Source organism: Vigna unguiculata, chromosome 7 (genome assembly GCF_037176805.1).
Source record: "Vigna unguiculata cultivar grain cowpea cultivar isolate G323 ecotype 2 chromosome 7, ASM3717680v1, whole genome shotgun sequence".
NCBI lineage: Eukaryota > Viridiplantae > Streptophyta > Magnoliopsida > Fabales > Fabaceae > Vigna > Vigna unguiculata.
Genome location: NC_140798.1, coordinates 41,172,651 through 41,185,829, shown reverse-complemented (window position 1 = coordinate 41,185,829; position 13,179 = coordinate 41,172,651). Strand labels below are relative to the sequence as shown.

Genomic DNA, 13,179 nt, shown 5'->3' with positions numbered 1-13,179 from the left:
CGCGGCATAGAGGTTAACCCCGAAAAATGCAAAGCCATCATCGAGATGCGCAGCCCCACCACCACCAAGGAAGTACAACGACTAATTGGCCGCCTCACGGCCATATCCCGCTTCCTACCCAAACTAGCAGAACAAACTCAACCCATAATTCAGCTCCTAAAGAAATCCGCCCGGTTCACGTGGACTGATGAATGTGAGCAAATATTCCTCAAACTCAAAACATCCCTAACCTCACGCCCCATCCTTCGCAAACCCGACACCAGCCAACCCCTGCTGGTATACATCACGGCCACCAATCACACCGTCAGCGCTGCCCTTGTCCAAGAGGCAGAAGGCACCCAACACCCTGTCTACTTCGTAAGCAGAACACTCCAAGACCCTGAAACCAGATACCAAATGGTAGAGAAACTAGCCCTGTCCTTGGTCCACGCTGCACGCCGCTTACGCCCATATTTCCAAAACCACACCATAACCGTCAAGACCGATTACCCAATCCAGAAAATATTGCAAAAACCAGACTTAGCCGGGCGCATGTCGTCATGGGCCGTGGAACTCTCCGAATTTAACATTCGCTATGAACCACATGGCCCCATCAAAGCCCAATGTCTCTTGGACTTCGTCAACGACCTACAACAAACACCCATCGAGGACCAATGGACGCTTCATGTAGACGGCTCCTCGAACCCAAGGGGCGCAGGTGCCGGCATTGTACTGGAAGGCCCCAACGACATCCTCATTGAAAAATCTCTTCATTTTGCTTTCAAAACATCGAACAATCAAGCTGAGTACGAAGCTATCCTGGCCGGTCTCTCCCTAGCCTGTGAAGTAGGCGTCAAAAAGCTAGCATGTAAAACCGACTCCAAACTCACAGTAGGCCATCTGAATGACGAATTCCAAATCAAAGACCCCGTCCTCCAACAATACTATCACTTGGTCCGCGCAATCATCCAATCTGCTTTTGAACTAGTCCGCGTCGAACACATACCCAGAACCGACAATGTCAGAGCCGACATCCTTTCCAAATTAGCCAGTACCAAACTCAAAAACCGCAACCGGTCCTTGCTACAACAAACATTATCCGCACCCTCCGTCACACACACTTGCCAAACGATAACTCACACCCCATCAGACGATATCACCCCTACCCAAAACCCAAACTGGACCACCCCCTACATTCAGTACCTCAAAACTGGCAACCCCCCGGCCGACGCGGACAAGTCTTGGATGGCCAAAGCCGCCAGGTACACTATGGTAGACGACGATCTCTACAAACGCGGATACGGCCAGCCCTTGCTTAAATGTGTCACGCCAGAACAAGCCCATTACATCATTAAGGAACTACATGAAGGAATCTGCGGGTATCATTCAGGCGCGCGCACCATGGCCACAAGAATTCTCAGAGCCGGGTACTTCTGGCCTACAATAGAGGCCGACTGCAACGACTACGTCAAAAAGTGCAAGCCATGTCAGAAACATGGCAATCTTATACATCAAAAGCAAGAACAGCTACACCACATATTATCCCCCTGGCCTTTCGCTAAGTGGGGAATGGACATCCTAGGCCCATTCACACCCGGCAAAGGACAGGTTAAATTCCTCATCGTAGCCGTGGACTACTTCACCAAGTGGATTGAAGCCAAACCATTAACCACCATAACGGCCCAGCAAGTCCAGCAGTTTGTGTGGAAGGACATCATATGCAGATATGGTATACCCCATACCATCATAACAGATAACGGCCGACAATTCATTGACAAGGAACTAGCAAAATTCTACACCGGTTTGGGCATCAAACATATCACAAGTTCTGTAGAACACCCACAGACCAACGGGCAGGCGGAAGCAGCAAACAAAGTTATCCTCGTGGAACTGCGTAAAAGATTGGATACCGCTAAAGGCCGATGGCCAGAAGAGTTAATTGAAGTGCTATGGGCCTACAGATGCACCCCCCAATCGTCAATTAACGAATCCCCCTTCAGCATGGTCTACGGCGCAGACGCCATGATACCGGTAGAAATTGGCGAACCATCCCTACGCCGAGAACTATACGACCCAGCTCAAAACCACCAAAACATGGCTTTGCACCTCAATCTCCTTCCCGAACTTAGAGAAAAAGCCCAAATACGCAACCTCGCCGCCAAACAACGGGCCGCCAGGAAATACAACGCAAATCTGCACCCGCGTTCGTTTATTGTAGGAGACCTAGTATGGAGAATGGCCAGCAGTGCTAGAAAGAAGGATGGCAAGTTCTCCGCCAATTGGGACGGTCCGTACCGCATACGAGAAGACACAGGTGGTGGAGCTTACCGCCTAGAGCAACTCTCTGGGGAAGAAATTCCCAATACATGGAATGTCTCCCACCTCAAATTTTATTTCAGCTGAACATGTATCATAAACACATCCATACTTGTAACCACGGGTGTACTCTTTTTCCTCACTTGGTCTTTTTTCCCTAAGGAGGGTTTTGGCCAAGGGGGTTTTAACGAGGCACCCCCATTTGAATAAATAAAATGAGTGGTTCTCTACTTATGACTCTATACTACTCTACTTGTGTTTAATTCGCTTAAGTTCCCCACCCTTACCACAAGTAAGCGGCCTGGGTCGAACACCCTCTACTTGTGTTTAATTCGCTTAAGTTCCCCACCCTTACCACAAGTAAGCGGCCTGGGTCGAACACCCTCTACTTGTGTTTAATTCGCTTAAGTTCCTCACCCTTACCACAAGTAAGCGGCCTGGGTCGAACACCCTCTACTTGTGTTTGATTCGCTTAAGTTCCCCACCCTTACCACAAGTAAGCGGCCTGGGTCGAACACCCTCTACTTGTGTTTAATTCGCTTAAGTTCCCCACCCTTACCACAAGTAAGCGGCCTGGGTCGAACACCCTCTACTTGTGTTTAATTCGCTTAAGTTCCTCACCCTTACCACAAGTAAGCGGCCTGGGTCGAACACCCTCTACTTGTGTTTAATTCGCTTAAGTTCACATACAACATAACATATTTCATATTCCTATCACATGCTATTATCAACAACCACAAAACATATATATATCCACAAGATGCATCATATTAAAAACAAATTGAAATATTGTACGAGTTATTACAGACTTAGGATTCATTACGAAATAAACAATATGAAAACTACATCCTAAGCTGTTTGGTTGCCATCACCCTCCACGACCACATCCACTTCCTTCTCTCTCTCCGGCGCCTCACTCCCAACCCCTTCCTCACCCTCCTCATCCTCTCCTACCAGCTTCCCACCAACCACATCTTTATCTACATCAAACCTTGAATCCAGTGCATCCACATCCTTATAGAAGAAGGCCGCCTGCCGCAGCCCCTTCTCAAAACCGTTTATATGCTCCTGAATAACACTGTTCTTCAGGTCATCCAACTCACCCACAGCCCCCTCATATTTATCTTTCAAGTCATCATAATCTTCCTCCAGCTCCCCTATGCGTTTGTTCAACTTCTCCTCCGAATCTAAGCAACGCACCTTCCACGACGCCAACCTTTTCCTCTCAGCTTCCCATCCCTCTTTCTCCTTCTCCAGCGCTGCCTTCTCCTCGGCAAGCTTGTCCACCTTACCTTGTAACTCTGTCACCTCCTTCACTTCCCGTCGATAAAGGGACCCCACTCGGCGACCCAGGACTAATGTCTTGCTCCCAAATTCAACCATTGTCCTCACAATGTGATCAACCTCCATGTTATCAATAGAATTCACAACAATGTCCGGGAGGTTTATCGCGATGTCCTTCCTCACTGATATCTCGGGCAACTCAATCAGCCCGGCTTCCGGCAACTTCTCCCCACTGCCCGACCCAGCCCCGCTACTTGAACCAAGAATAGCCGCCCTCACCTTCTTCACGTCCTTACCCTTCCCCGGACGAGGCGGCAGTTCAGCTTTCCTCTTAGTTCCGCCATGTACATGAACTTCTACAACAGACTCCTGCAAATTAGGAACATCAACTTTCCCAGCCTCCTTGGCCTTGGCGGCCATCTCCTTCCTCAGTGCCTGGAAGAGCGCCAAGTTCTTCTTGCCGGATTGCGCCATATGCCTTGCAATAATATATCACAGCTCGGATCAAAACAACTTAGCATCATTAACGCAGCTTAAGTAATAAACAGATACCTTCAATATCTATAATCGGATGCACCGAATTATAAACCCTAACTAAGCCCTTAGTGGGCAACTTATCCACAAATCTTAATAACATCCCGACCACCTCCTTGTCCCCGGACGACAACTCCTCTACCCCCATATCCTTGTACCGCGAAGGGTTATTGGTCCAACTAAAAGGGAATTTTGTACTCCCATCCGCATTCAAAAAATACTCCTCGCCTCCCTCCTGCACCACAACCTTGAAGTATCCGTCCTTGAAGTGCTTGAAAGTTGGGAGAATGCATCCAATCTGCTAATGCTAGGACGGCTGATCAATGATAGCCAGGTAGCCGGCCTCCGGGGTCTAGTATCATAAAAATATAGGAACGCATAGGGTGAAGGCTCCAAGTACAACGACTCGCACAAAATACGGAAAGCCTGTAGGTAAGCCCAACTATTGGGGTGTAACTGAGTAGGCGCCACGTTCAGAGCCCGTAGCACACCCATAGTAAAATCGTCGAAAGGTAGTCGTACATGAAGTTGAGAAAAATGGCACATGTACATATAGAAGAACTTCTTGGCAGCCCCTTCTTGCCCATGACATACCCGGTCTATGGCGCTCACTCTTTCCAACGAAACAATGTCTCCACTGACCCCTCTAGAGATGACGGGAGTACAGTTTAGCCAGGAATTCAGCAGACGAGACCACCTGAACAGGGATGATTGGTCCCGAACATCGGATGCCACCCATGCGTAGCCGCCCTTAGCCGGCCAGTTACTTTCCTCCAGTTCTTCAGGGGGATCTTCTCGGATCTCCCTCACTACCTCCCTTGGCACCCCGCTTGTGCCAACTCCAGCACTCACACCCTCTCCATGAAACCGGCCGTCTCTACTCCTATCCGACTCAGTACTCTGACTACTACTAGATGTAGATAACGATGAGCTATCGCTACTAGACATACCTGTTTGATTTTTTACGGAAAGATGTCGGCGGAATTTGGGAACTAGTCGGACAAGATGTTGCGCACAAGATCTCTGCTTTCAAAACTCACAAATGAACCAAGTAAACCATCAGCTGCATTCAAAGCTGTATTTATAGTCCACGATCCCAAACAACTTAAACTCTTCCCGCCAAAATGAAATCCCAGACCAAGCGACACCATCATTATGAAGTGTATGACACATAAAAAACGACGGCGCCAAAAGTTTTGAGATGTGACCACCTGACGCCCTTTCACCTACCTTCTGACACCTCAAAGCCTTAACATTGTTCATCACATTTAAAGGCTGGGGGACTGGTGTATCACACCTAGCCGGTTTTGCTAGCTCACCAACACATGCTATCCTTGACCGACAACCCATGTCGGACAAGGCTGGGGGACTGGTGTACTGTACCTAGCCAAACCCAATCAAGTAAACAGTACACACGTTAAAACCACATACCATTTAGTACCCGGACACAACCAGCACTAGTCATCTAGGCAGGTAGCCGGCCAAAACCGACTACTTGCCTACAAGGTTAACCCACTTCAATACACCTCTGGAACCCGTTTTGGGACCAGGCCCACTCATGGCCCAAGCTGGGGCCCAAGCTAGAGCCCAAGTCAAGGCCCAGCCCATGAAATGGTCAAACGTCATTAATGTCTATAAATACACGTGGACCCCATCATTTAAAGGTACGCATTCATTAATTGTTGATTTGACTCTTGAGAGCTTTGACTTACTTGAGCTTCGGAGATTCTTCTGCAGGTAACCCCTCCTGGGTTCAAGCCGACATGTATCGAATGGGAAGAGGCCAGCTAAGGAGATAGCGAACTACATGATAAGGTGACGCTCGTGCCTAACTCATCTTATTTGTCCCTCTGCAGGAACAGGTTTATTTGAGATTATATATATTTTTTATATATAAGATGTATTTTAAAAGCGTATAAATACATACTATAATTAAGTTGTATCTATCTCTTAAATATAAGAGGATGACGTCAAAAGTAACTGTCTAAACAAAATTATTTAATTAGCAAATAGCTAGTAAATAGGAAAAGAAAAAGCAGATTAAACACATACAAGTAATACAAAAATTATAAATAATAATAATAATAATAATATCTATCTCTTAAATATAAGAGGATGACGTCAAAAGTAACTGTCTAAACAAAATTATTTAATTAGCAAATAGCTAGTAAATAGAAAAAAAAAAGCAGATTAAACACATACAAGTGATGCAAAAATTATAAATAATAATAATAATAATAATAATAATAGTTATAGACACCGATCTAAATTTGTTCATGATGTATATATAGCGAGAGAAATTTATTAGAGAAACAAACAATATCGATATCAATAAAATATGAGTTTAATTATCATAAGTAATAGTTTATAAGTTTGTTATTAGAGCTGTTAAAATGGGTTGGAATCCGCAAACTAACTCGGCTCACCATGGGTTCAGGTCGGGTTAAGTTGAAATTTTTTTACAAATTTTAATACGGGTTGATTTTTGACCTGACTCATCCGGGTTGAACCCGTGGTGAGTCGGGTTGGCTCACCAACCCGCAGATAAAAGGGTCACACAAGTATTTTTATTTATTTTTTATTAAGTTGGGCTTTACATTTGGGTCATGTTAAGTTATTTTTTTATCCAACACATAAATAATTTGTATTTTTTTATTTTGGTTTGTATTTGGATTGTATTAAAGTTTATTTAGATTTTAATTAGAATTACAATTTAGTTTTAACTGAAAAAAATAAAAAATATTTTTTTTAATTAAGTGAACCCATGAACCAACCCGTTTAACCCGCCAACCCGTGGTGGGCCGGGTCAGGTTTAAATTTTTTTGGCTCGCTAAAAAGTGAGCCGAATTGGGTTGGCTCACTAAATCATCAACCCGTGGTGGATCGAGTCGAGTCGGGCCAGATTACCCATTTTGACAGCTCTATTTGCTATACTTTATAAGGCTGCTGTAAAACTTATATTTGTACTTCAATTTTTAACAATTTATCCTTTTAAGATAGCATACAAATTAGGTTAATTATAGGATAATAATTTTGATTTTATCAATTAGAATACAAATAGGACTATAAGAGTATACAGATCGGATTTTAAGAGAGTATTCTAGAAAAATGGGTAAAAATAGGAATTAAACTTTTTTATTCTTTGACATGTTTAGGGATGTCAATGGGTGGGTAGGGTAGGGTAGTAACTCCTCTGTATCCTACCTGCTAGATAATTATTCGTCCCGTATCTGTACTCATATTTGTGTGGGTATCCGCATATTTTTTTAATATCCACGGATATCTACGGGTACTTGCGAGTATTTACAAAAAGAAAATTATAATATTTAATAAAAAAATTTAACCTTAAATTCAAATAAAAATACAATGCATAATCTTTATAAATTTCAAACAAAGTGAAAATAATTCATTTAAATAGTGTTGAATAAGTGTTTACAAATAAATGAATTTTTTTAAAAACCAATTGATAAAAAATAACCCAGTCAAAATCAATGTGCTAATGTTTTAATCATTTTTTTATTTAAATTAGAGTATAGCGGATACGGGTATCCACAGGTACATACCTGTCTCACTAACATGGAAATATAAAAAATACCCGTATCTATTACCGAAAGTTATCCATTTTTAATTTATTTTCTACCCGTTACGGGTTTTATCCGTGTATGGATTCTTTTTCACATCCCTGTACATGTTAGTTAGATTTATTTCTGTAATTATTAGTTAGTTGGTTGTTTGTAATCTGTCTCCCTTAAATTGGCCTTTGTTAGGAAGGAGAGGGCAGATTATATGGTACAATCAAACTAAATAATTTCCGTGTAAAGGGAGTATACTCTTTTATATACAATTTTCTTTTGAAATTCAATGCACTAAGGGACGAATAAAGCTCTTTACTTTATGTGAAATAATCTTCTTATTCTACTATGACTATTAAGAGAGAAATATATAATTAGAAAGTAACATATAGTGGGATTTAAAAAAGAAAAGAAAAGAAACACTAAAGCATCTCTCTTATTAATTAGAGCATGATTTTATCAGGTTTTCCTTTAGAAGTATCTACAAAAGATATAACCTTTTATTGTTCATTGTTGTAGAGTTAACAATAAAATTCATACACTTGATTTACAATTCCATACCAATCGCAAGCTTATAAATTAATGCTTCTTTTCAAGATTTGTGAGTTATGTTTTGAAATTAGGATGCAAAACGTATAAAAAAGAGAAAAATGCACGGGCCATTTAAACTACACAGCATAGTCTCTCTTTTCTTTTCTTTTTAATTACCTAAAGAGAGTCAGTTAATAGAGAGAATTTCACAAGTTTATCTTAAAAACTTGAAATCGTGTTTTTGAAATGGTATTGAAAAGTTTGCATGGAGACAGACAAAAGATGTAGAATCATATTCCATTATCTTTATTTTTTGATGACATTATTTGTGTTGTGTATTATACTTGTGTGAACGAGTTTGTTGATGCAATAGATAAACTATGTGCATTAAGAAGCACCCTTCTTTTTGTATACACGATACCTTAAACAAGCATATTTTTCATTACTTATCCACTACTTGAATTGTTATATGTCCAATTCCCTCCTTTATCGTTTCAACGAAAAAGTAACATGTGCTTAATATTAAGTAATTTTTTTCCATTTTTATTAGTTTTATTTTTAATAAAATATTAATTTTCATCTGTATATAAACAGTCTATCTCGGATGATACTTCTGAGGCTATTAAACATACATTCATTAAATGATTTAAGATGCTAACTCCACCCATCGATCCCAATTTTCTTAACTATATTCTGTTGGCTTTCTTCTTCTTCTTCTGTGCTTTGATATTGATACGGCTTTTCACAGGTAACCCAAGGTATGGATAACACTTTGATCATCTTTGAGTTAATTGAAACGTGTATAGTTAGATAATTGGAAGATGAAAGTATATGTGTGAAGTGTAGTCTTCATTATATTACATTCAGAATTCTTGTTAATTATAACATACTGTCACGAATGTTAGATGAAGGTTAGCTATGATTGAGAGTGATAAGTGTCAAAATCTCTGTACACAATAGCTAGACGCAGTTGCACTAAAAAGTAAAGAAAGACATTCACTTTATTGTATTAGGGATGTCAATGGTATATGTAGAATACGAATAGCAGATCTTCTATATATCTAATTTATTAGATTAATATTCATCTAGTATTCATTTTTAGATTAATATTCATCTAGTATTCATTTTTATAAATATGTCGTTATACGGTTATCCACATATATTTATTAAATATATGAATATTAATATGTACTTTTGGTTATTTAAAAAAAATTAAAATATTTAAAAACATATTCAATTATAAATTCAAATAAAATATAATATATAACATTCATAAATTTTAAACAAAGTTCAAATAATTCATTTAAATAGTTTTGAATGATAGTTTACAAAAAAATAATTTTTTTTAAAACCAATTGATAAAAAATAACCTATTCAAAATTAATGTGTTAATATTTAATCATGTTTTTATTTTATTTTTAATTTAAATTAGAATATAGCAGGTACGAATATCCACAAATACAAATACTCGCGCTGTTAACATGCAGTATAAAAATACTTGTACCCGTTCCCCGCGAGTATCAATTTACAACATTCATTTTCTACCCGATCCGAATTTTATCAGCATATACTCGCGAGTGCAAGTTTTTTTTTGACATCCCTAATAGTATACAGTGCACTTCTTGATTTTACATATTCAGTACAAATAATAATAATAATAATAATAGAGGTTATTTATGTAATTTTCTCTTTAAAAATAGTATTAGGGAGAAATAGGAGAGTTACATTTTTCATCTTAAAAGAGAAAGGATGAGAACTCAGAGCCAAGAGAATTTATATCTAACTTTTTTATTTCTTTTTTAAAACAAACAACAAAAGAAGAAATGCAATAACAGTAAATGAATAAATACGCGAGATGAGAGAGAATACAAAAAAATATCTCACTAAATTTTATTATTCTTCATTAGGTTTAATTTTTAATTTTATTATGTATTAACATTAAATATTATATTTTATAAAAAAATAAAAATCAATCTACAAAATTTTTAAAATATTTTTAAAAAAAAATTAAAAAAATCTGGAAGGGGGGGGCATGGCCCCCTACGGACCTTCTAAGGTCCACCACTGATCAGAACCGGAGGTTCATGTGATGACCGACTCAGACGAGTCCTTGTATTAAAGGTCTAAGTCTTCCTGACACTGGGTCAGGTAAGCATGTCTCATTAAGATAAACGGTTGTACAAATAAGTGGTACTCGTGACTTAAAATGCTTCTGCTCGAGGGGTAGGAGTGCCAATGTGAAGGGACTCACACTTAAGGAGGAGATTAATGGGAATTCAAGTGAGTCTAAGTCTCACATTTAGTAAAAATGAGAAAGTTGAGCATAACGATGAAAACTATAAACGTATTGTCTTAAGGTTTTGATTTAGAAATTGCATCAATCCCTTATGTGTGGGTTAAACTCATATCTCATTGATGTTATATCTTCTTAGTGATCCTCTCATGAATAGGGATGTCAACAGGGCGGGTAGGGTACGGGTAATAGTTTCCCTGTACTCTACCCGTTGAATAAATATTTACTCTGTACTCGTACCTATATCTGTCGGGTATCCGTTATGCGGGTACCCGCCTATTTTTTTCATATTCACGGGTACCCATGAATATTTACAAAAATATTTAAAAAATTAAATATTTAACCATAATTAGTGTCTGGATCAACAAGCCCATTTTCTCTGATTGGCCTGAAAAACAAATAAATTAAAAATCACTAACAAATTATATTGTAGTCTATTTTTGAATGAAATATTAAAGAAATAATTAACTTCATCAATGTCCACATCTTACAACATTGTATAAAGTTTCATGTTGTCCAATTTTAATCTAGAAGAGTATAAAAACATAAGAAATTCATTAAAAATTTCTAACAATCACTTAATTAAAATATCTAAGTAAAAGTGTTAATTTCATTACCTTCCATGTTGATCCATAACCAGTTTTGGAGACACATTAATGCCTCCACAGTATCTGGAAGTAATATACTCCGATGTGGGATAAGAATCCGACCACCATTACTGAAGACTCAAAATATTTTTTACTAATATATATATATATATATATATATATATATGTATATATATATATATTAAGGGATACGGGTATCCACGAGTACAGATATTATGATACTCGTACCCGCCCCGTTAACATGCGGGTATCAAAAATACTCGTACCTACAAATAGCGGGTATTTATTTTTAATATTCCCGTTGCGAGTTTTATCCGCAAATAATCACATGTGCAGACTTTTTTACATCCGTACTCATGAAACACCCAAACATATCCATCTCAACTCAACATTTAACAATAATTTTGCAGACGCCTAGGTCTAATTGGCTCATTCCATAACGAAGATGGCATACAACAAGCCTTAAGGACAAATGTCCAAGTTCCAGGTGTGATTGAAGATGCGTTCAATGTCAAAAGGGGCAAACAAATACTTGAAGATACTACAATTGCTGTTTCAAACAGGTTTTCTTATAAATACTTCTCTTTCCTTAAACCTACTTTTTATTTGGTTTTGTGCACTCCAACTTTAAATTTGTTTTATTCTTATTTATTATCCAATATTATACGTGACAAAATTACTACCCTTTTCTGTATTCAATTATATCAATGCATTGATCTCAAGTTATTACAACATCAAATTATGACATCATCTTTATTTTAACTGCCAAACCAGCGAAGGACGTTCAAACGGTCTAGAGAATCAAGAGAATATGTTGAATCTTTTCTTTCTGTTTATTGCGAATTTATTTGAAGGAGGAAATTACAAAAATGATCATAAAGAAAAAGAGAAATGAGGTTTTTTATGACAACGGGGTATGCATAAGCATATCAAGGAGTTTGAAGTATTCTCAATTACAAATATGTTCTCTTTCTCGTTATTTTGTTTACATGTGGCGGGGATGGAAATCTTCACAAGAAGATGCAATTGCTACAATTAACATTGTTATTTTAAACGCTCGAAGAATATGAGAAAAATATGATAAATATGTCTAATATGTATTCTCTTTTCTTTTAGTCATTTGTTGTGTTTGTTTGTATGTTGTGGATGGAAATATATGGAAATTCTAATGGTTATTGTTTTTATATTATATTTAATATTGTGCCAACAAAAGAAAACTTATATTGTTATTTTAAATAATTATGGAGTCCCTAAATCATGTCTACTACACAATAGTCTTAAAAAAAACTCTCTTACAAGATACTTTAATTAACTATTGATTTGTTAATGCAAATTTCGTAAGTTTTATATTTTTAAAAAGTGATATTTATATAAAATATTATTAAACATGATCATATATCACGTATAATTATACTTTAAAAAAATTACAACTTTGTTAGAAAATATAATAACCTTTTTTTATATTACAAAAACTGAAATAATTGTTATGCCAAACGATTTATTATGTTTTCTACTCTTCCATTCTTCCTCTCTTTCCTTCCTTCAACTTTGATATTTATTTTTGGAAATTAATTATTGTATACTGAAAAATAAAATTTACTATAGTGTGACATGTCTTCATGTAGAAGAACAACATTTGCATATAAAGTTATTTGTAAGCAATGTTTACATTTCATTGATATAATATAATTCAATATCTTAGTTAGCAAATCTGGGAAATTAAGTGCCTAATTTTTTATTTTTGATTTTAATTGAAAATTACAAGTTATATTTTTTTGGTACAGATAACTTTTATTTATTTATTTTGCAAGAGTGATATTTGAATATATCTTGCGAAAAAATGACGCATTGTTTGTTTGCGTCTATTTATCATTACTTTTTCAAAGGAATTAAATAATAGTAATTATTTGAGAATGGAAAAAGCAAGCATTCAATTGTAACATTAAAAAAAATGCTTACAAAACAAAAAGTATGTTAAAAAAAATGGAGAATATATAAAAACAAATAATGTATTTACATTTAAGTCATTAGCTTCATCAGTTGGTAGTTAACTTAAATTTGG

The 13,179-nt window shown here is 37.4% G+C and overlaps 1 long non-coding RNA gene across 1 annotated transcript; it reads left to right on the top strand.

The window, feature by feature from the left end:
- The first annotated feature begins 8,839 nt into the window (after positions 1-8,839).
- LOC146884875 (uncharacterized) lies at positions 8,840-12,271 on the top strand. The gene is made up of 3 exons (XR_014996595.1): positions 8,840-8,974; positions 11,528-11,680; positions 11,892-12,271. It is a non-coding gene; the product is annotated as an uncharacterized LOC146884875 (long non-coding RNA).
- The last annotated feature ends 908 nt before the right edge of the window (positions 12,272-13,179 follow it).